At 43.1% G+C, this 5,879-nt stretch overlaps 1 protein-coding gene across 5 annotated transcripts in view; it reads right to left on the bottom strand.

Moving 5' to 3' along the window:
* LOC148894478 (histone deacetylase 4-like) overlaps positions 1 to 5,879 on the bottom strand; it is a 120,620-nt gene that overhangs the window by 3,087 nt on the left and 111,654 nt on the right. The window lies entirely within an intron of this gene.

Genomic DNA, 5,879 nt, shown 5'->3' with positions numbered 1-5,879 from the left:
CGTGAGCCAACGGCAGCAAAAACAGAGGAGCTGGAAACCGACCGAATCAAGTAAGCGACCAGCGGTAACCTCACTTGAACTTTCGCTCCCGCTTCCTGTTCAGCTCTTGCATTTGAGCGCACAACCTAGCATGTAGAGAGCCAACTAAGTTGCTGACGCGTCACGAAAACGGTCCGCGGCAACTCTCGACCAAAAAAAAACCCTCAATTCAAATAAATAAAAAAGACAATAAGCGCTTTGTACCGTGACCCACCCCCGAGGACACAAATGGAAAGTGCTTGCTCATAGCAAAAGGTTACATGTGTGTGTAGTCTGGAGTTTCTCTCTACTTTGGTCAGACAGCACATCATCAAGCGAAAAGACGCAAAAAAGACACAAAGACGACGTTCAAGATGGAGCCAAACGGCGAGATGTCAAAGGCACTTGGGGTCTTCCGCCAGGTCGGAATACTAATTTGATCAAATAGCAAGTTGGAGGGGTCCACAGAAACCACGGGGGGTGGGGGGGGGTGTCATTGTGGGGTTTAGGATACTTTAATCCCGCAGTGTCACGCTACATGATTTCAAACATGCAATAGTTAAAATATTTCAAGGCTGGACTGAATTTCTGTTGTCTGTGCATCTTATTTGCAAAGGAAGGACCAGGTCCGGTGAGTGACATGGGTGCCAGTGACAGGAAGTAGAGGTCTCCGATTTGTTCAAATTGGTGACTGGAAGTCATGGAAACCAAAATGCAAATTTTACTTGTGATGCTACGTCAGTAACTTGAAGCCTGAAAGTCAAATAGGCATCTATCGGGATTATGATATAAAGATTGTAAAATTTTGCAGCTAATGAATTTTCTCAAGGACAAGTTCGCTAAGCTAGCCCAGAGTTTCCCAAGTGTCAGAATTTGGTTCAAAAAGTTGCCATGGAGCCTTAATCCCGCAGCGTCACATGAAATAGTTACAATATTTCATGGCTGGACTGAATTTCTGATGCCTCTTGCTTGGAAAGGCAGGACAAATTCTGGTGAGTGACGTGGGTGCCTGCAACAGGAAGTAGAAGTTTCGTCGGATGTTGTCATTTCTTTCAATCCGATTTGTTCAGATTTCTAACTAGAAATCACAGAAACGAAAAATCTACTTGTGATGCTAGTCAGTGACTTGAAGTCTGAAAGTGAACTTGGCATCTATCGGGATTACTGGAATATTATCGGAATGTGGCGTTACAACAGCACGGGATTGTACAACACGAAAAATATATACAGTAAAGTCTCGTTATATCGATATCGGATATATCGATAGTCCCGGTTATATCGATACTATTTCTATGCACGCACGGAGAAAATTACATGCAAACAGGGTCGGATATATCGATAGTCCCGGTTATATCGATATTTTTTCGGACTCCCTTGAATATCGATATAACGAGACTTTACTGTACCTACATAACTTGATTTTTTGCGGCTAACGGATTTTCCCAAGGAGAAGTTCACTAAAATAGTCCAGAGTCGACCAGATGTCAGAATTTAGTTCAAAAAATTGCCACAGAGCCTTAATCCCGCAGTGTAACGCTACATGATTTCAACATGCAATAGTTAAAATATTTCACCGCTGGACTGAATTTATGACGCCTGTGCATCTTGCTTGGAAAGGCAGGACCAGGTCCGGTGAGTGACGTGGGTCCGGTGAGTCGGACATTGGTGTGTTGACTGACATGCCGACAGCTATTGGTTTCTGATTTGTTCAAATTGGCGACTGGAAGTCACGGAAACCAAAATGCTAATTTTACTCGTGATGCTACGTCAGTGACTTGAAGGCTGAAAGTCAACCAAGCATCTATTGGGATTCTGATTTAAAAATTGTAATTTGTAAAATTGATCGTACGGGAATTATAATATTATCGGAATGTGGCGTTGCGGCAGCATGGGATCGTACAACACAAAAAATATATTCCTACATAACTTGATTTTTTTGCGGCGAACGGATTTTCCCATGGACAAGTTCACTAAGCTAGCTCAGAGTTGCCCAAGTATCTGCATTTGGTTCAAAAAGTTGCCACGGAGCCTTAATCCCGCAGTGTAACGCTACATGATTTCAACGTGCAATACTGAATTTCTGACACATGTGCATCTTGCTTGGAAAGGCCGGACCAGGTCCGGTGAGTGATGTGGGTGCCAACGACAGGAAGTAGGGGTTTCGGCGGATGTTGGCGTGTTGACCGACTTGCTGAGAACTCTTGTTTTAAAACATGTCGGCTTTCTTAAATTCAAAACAAGCGCGATCATTTTTTTCAATCCAATTTATTTCAAATTGCCGGCTGGAAGTCACGGAAACCAAAATTTTACTTGTGATGCTACGTCAGTGAATTGAAGACTGACAGTCAAATTGGCATCTCTCAGGATTCTGATTCAAAAATTGTAAAAACATCGTACGGGACTTCAATATGATCGGAATGTGCCGACACGAACATTCGAAACCTGATTTTTTTTTGCGGCTAACGAATTTTCCCAAGGACACATTCGCTAAGCTAGCCCAGACTGTCGTATTTTGTTGGCATTTGGTTAAAAAAGTTGCCACCGAGCCTTAATCCCGCAGTATAACACTACATAATTTCAATGTGCAATACTGAATTTCTGACAAATGTGCATCTTGCTTGGAAAGGCCGGACCAGGTCCGGTGAGTGACGTGGGTGCCAGCGACAGGAAGTGGAGGTTTTGGGGGACATTGGCGTGTTGACTGACTTGCCGACAACTCTTGCTTTAAAACATGTCGGCTTTCTCAAAGTTCAAAACAAGCGCGACCATTTCTTTCAATCGTATTTTTTTCAAATTGCCGACTGGAAGTCACAGAAACCAACATTTTACTTGTGATGCTACGTCACTAACTTGAAAACTGACATTCAAATTGGCATCTGTCAGGATTCTGATTTAAAAATTGTAAAAACATCGGATTTGAATATAATCGGAATGTGACGACACGAACATTCGAAATTTGATTTTTTGCGGCTAATGAATTTTCCCAAGGACAAATTCACTAAGATAGCCCAGGGTGTCGTATTTTATCGGAATTTGGAAAAGGCTCCGTGGCAAAAAGTTGCCACGGAGCATCGGGGAAAGCCGGTCAAAACCAGACTAGCCTCGCTTACTTGAACTCCCTGTCAAAGCGAGGTCAGGGGGGGTTCTCTGGGGTTCCGCGGGGTTCACCTCGGAGAGTGATTGGATGGGGTGGGTTGTCGACCTGATTGACAGCTGGGCCCCATGCTTATAAACTTTAATGGCTCATGTCAGGGTCCTCTGGGGGCACCCGGCAGAAGGGCAAACACGATATGAAAGGCAACATGGTCCACAATGACACGAATGGCAACTTGGCAACGGCTTTTGCGACGTCCATGGCAAACCTGAGCGAGACGTGGCGGAAAGCCACCAGCTCAGAGCGAGGAATGTGCTGCCGGTATAAACATTCCAAGGGGGGCTAGGGGGGTCAGAAACCAAAACAGTGGAAAAAGGTGGAATTCCACTTGTTCAGCAAAAAGAAAAAAGGCCCACAAGGCGTCCATTGTTTACCGTTGTGGCGGCGGACATGTGTTAGCGGTCGCCAAAACCCGTTGATTATGTCATGCTAACTGAGCACGGGTAATGGCGTGTGCCGAGCAAACCAGGTGGGCCGCTCGTTGCCGAATTGTCGGTCGCCGGAAAAGGCGCAGGTGAATTTGAGCGTCTTACTGTAAGCGGAGCTGAAAAACAAAGTCGCCGACAGCTGCTATCCATTAGCATATTAGCTTGTTGTTTAGCAAATGGTCGCTAATGAGCGCGTGTCGCAACATCTGTTCGCGAGCCATCGTTAATCCGTCCGAAGTTCACGGCCTAATATCGCCGTCATTAATACATCACTTGGGAAATTTTTAACGACGGACACATTAGCATTACGTACGACGACGGCATAGGCCGGCATTGCGGAATGCATCCATCAAGTATACTGCATGTACAGTCAAAGTTGGGTTTTCCACCATAATTCGTTTCAGAAACCTGTTCGAAAACCAATTTGGTGGAAAACCGAAACATTTCCCATTATTATGTCGGATAAAAAAACAAATATTGTGATTGAACAGTACAAAGACACCCGCTAACAATGGAACGCTACAAGTAAATGATGCATCGGTCATCATGAGACGCGTCACCAGAAAGTAATATACAGTGGGACCTTGGCTTACGAACTTAATTGGTTCCAGAGTGTGTAAGGCGAAAGTGTGTATCCCGAAAATTTATTTCCCATAGGAAACCATTAAAATGAGAATAATGCTTTCCCAGGTCCGCATAAAACATAATTTCCTATTTCTAAGCCTTAAAACTACACAAAATATACCTTATTTTATGTATAATAAATGTGCTATAGTATTATGATTAAAGAAATAAACTGTACTATACAATAAAGTCATTTTATTTACCTTTGTGATGGTCGTTAATGGCTTGATGGAATGGAGTGTCCGGTTTCCTCAGCATTAAACACTTGATGAGGAATGTAGCCTTCTTCTTCGACCATCTTGAGGAATGATTCCTTGTTGGTGTTTTTTCTGTGATAATTGTCTCGTTCTTCATCAATTGTGATCTGTTTAGCTGGGTTGATAGCTTTTTGCATCAAGTGTACAGATGACTTGTGCGGGTTAATTATTCAGTCTGAACAAAAGTGTGAGAATAGTGAGAAAATGGATAGAAAACAGTTAAAATATATTTTAACTGTTTTCTCACTATACTCACACTCTCACACTTTTTTTTTGTTTCAAGCTCTGTCATCTCCCTTTTGTGTGTGTGTTTTTTCTCACTATCTCCCTGTCTGCCTGTCTCTTTAATGTTTAACCCCCCCCTCCCACTGCTGGGTTCTTGACCAATCACGTGGCTTTAACCGAAGACGCCATTTTGGTTTTTGGAGAACGGCCTCACTCTCTCTGTCTGTAACCCAATCCCCAATAATAATAATAATAATAATAATAATAATAATAATAATAATAATAATAATAATAATAATAATAATAATAATAATAATAATAATAATACATTTCATTTATAAGAGGACAAATTTTGGTTGGACTTTGATGAAGTTATACAGAACATCCCGAGAAGTGAGAGGATTGTAATTGGTGGAGACTTCAATGGGCATGTTGGCGCAGGAAACAAATATGATGAGGAGGTGATGGGCAGGTTTGGACTCCAGATGAGGAACGCTGAAGGACAGATGGTGGTTGACTTTGCTAAGAGGATGGAAATGGCTATTGTGAATACTTTCTTTCAGAAAAGACAGGAACATAGGGTGACCTATAAGAGTGGAGGCAGAAGTACACAGGTAGACTACATTTTGTGTCAACGGCGCCATCTAAAGGAAATCAGTGACTGCAAAGTAGTGGTTGGTGAGAGTGTAGCCAGACAGCATAGGTTGGTGTGTAGGATGACGCTGACAGTGAAGAAGATGAAGAAACCAAAGGCTGAAGTGAGGACAAAATGGTGGATGTTGAAAAAGGAAGAGTGTTGCATGACATTTAGGAAGGAGGTAAGACAAGCACTGGGTGGGCAAGAGGTCCTTCCAGATGACTGGCAAAACTCTCAAGGTCAAGTTACAGTCACAGGATAAGTTTTTCTGTGGGTGAGCAGCGGCAGCCACACACGCCAGCGTTCACTCAACCAGGACGTAACTTAAATAGATAGAAAGCTATCCAATAGCTAGCTAATAGCTAGCCAGATACATAGCTAGCCAGCCATCTAGATAGCTATATAGCTAATAGATAGTTAGCTAGATAGCTGGTCGGGGAGCTAGATAGCATATAGATAGAAAGCTAGCTAGCTCGCCAATAGATAGCTAATAGCTAGCCAGCTAGATAGCGAGCCAGCCAGCCAGATAGCGAGCC

This window comes from Hippocampus bargibanti, linkage group LG08 (assembly GCF_051943395.1).
Source record: "Hippocampus bargibanti isolate YZ-2025 linkage group LG08, ASM5194339v1, whole genome shotgun sequence".
Classification (NCBI taxonomy): Eukaryota; Metazoa; Chordata; class Actinopteri; order Syngnathiformes; family Syngnathidae; genus Hippocampus; species Hippocampus bargibanti.
Note: the sequence above shows the minus strand (reverse complement) of the source record. Positions and strands in the feature narration are given on the sequence as shown.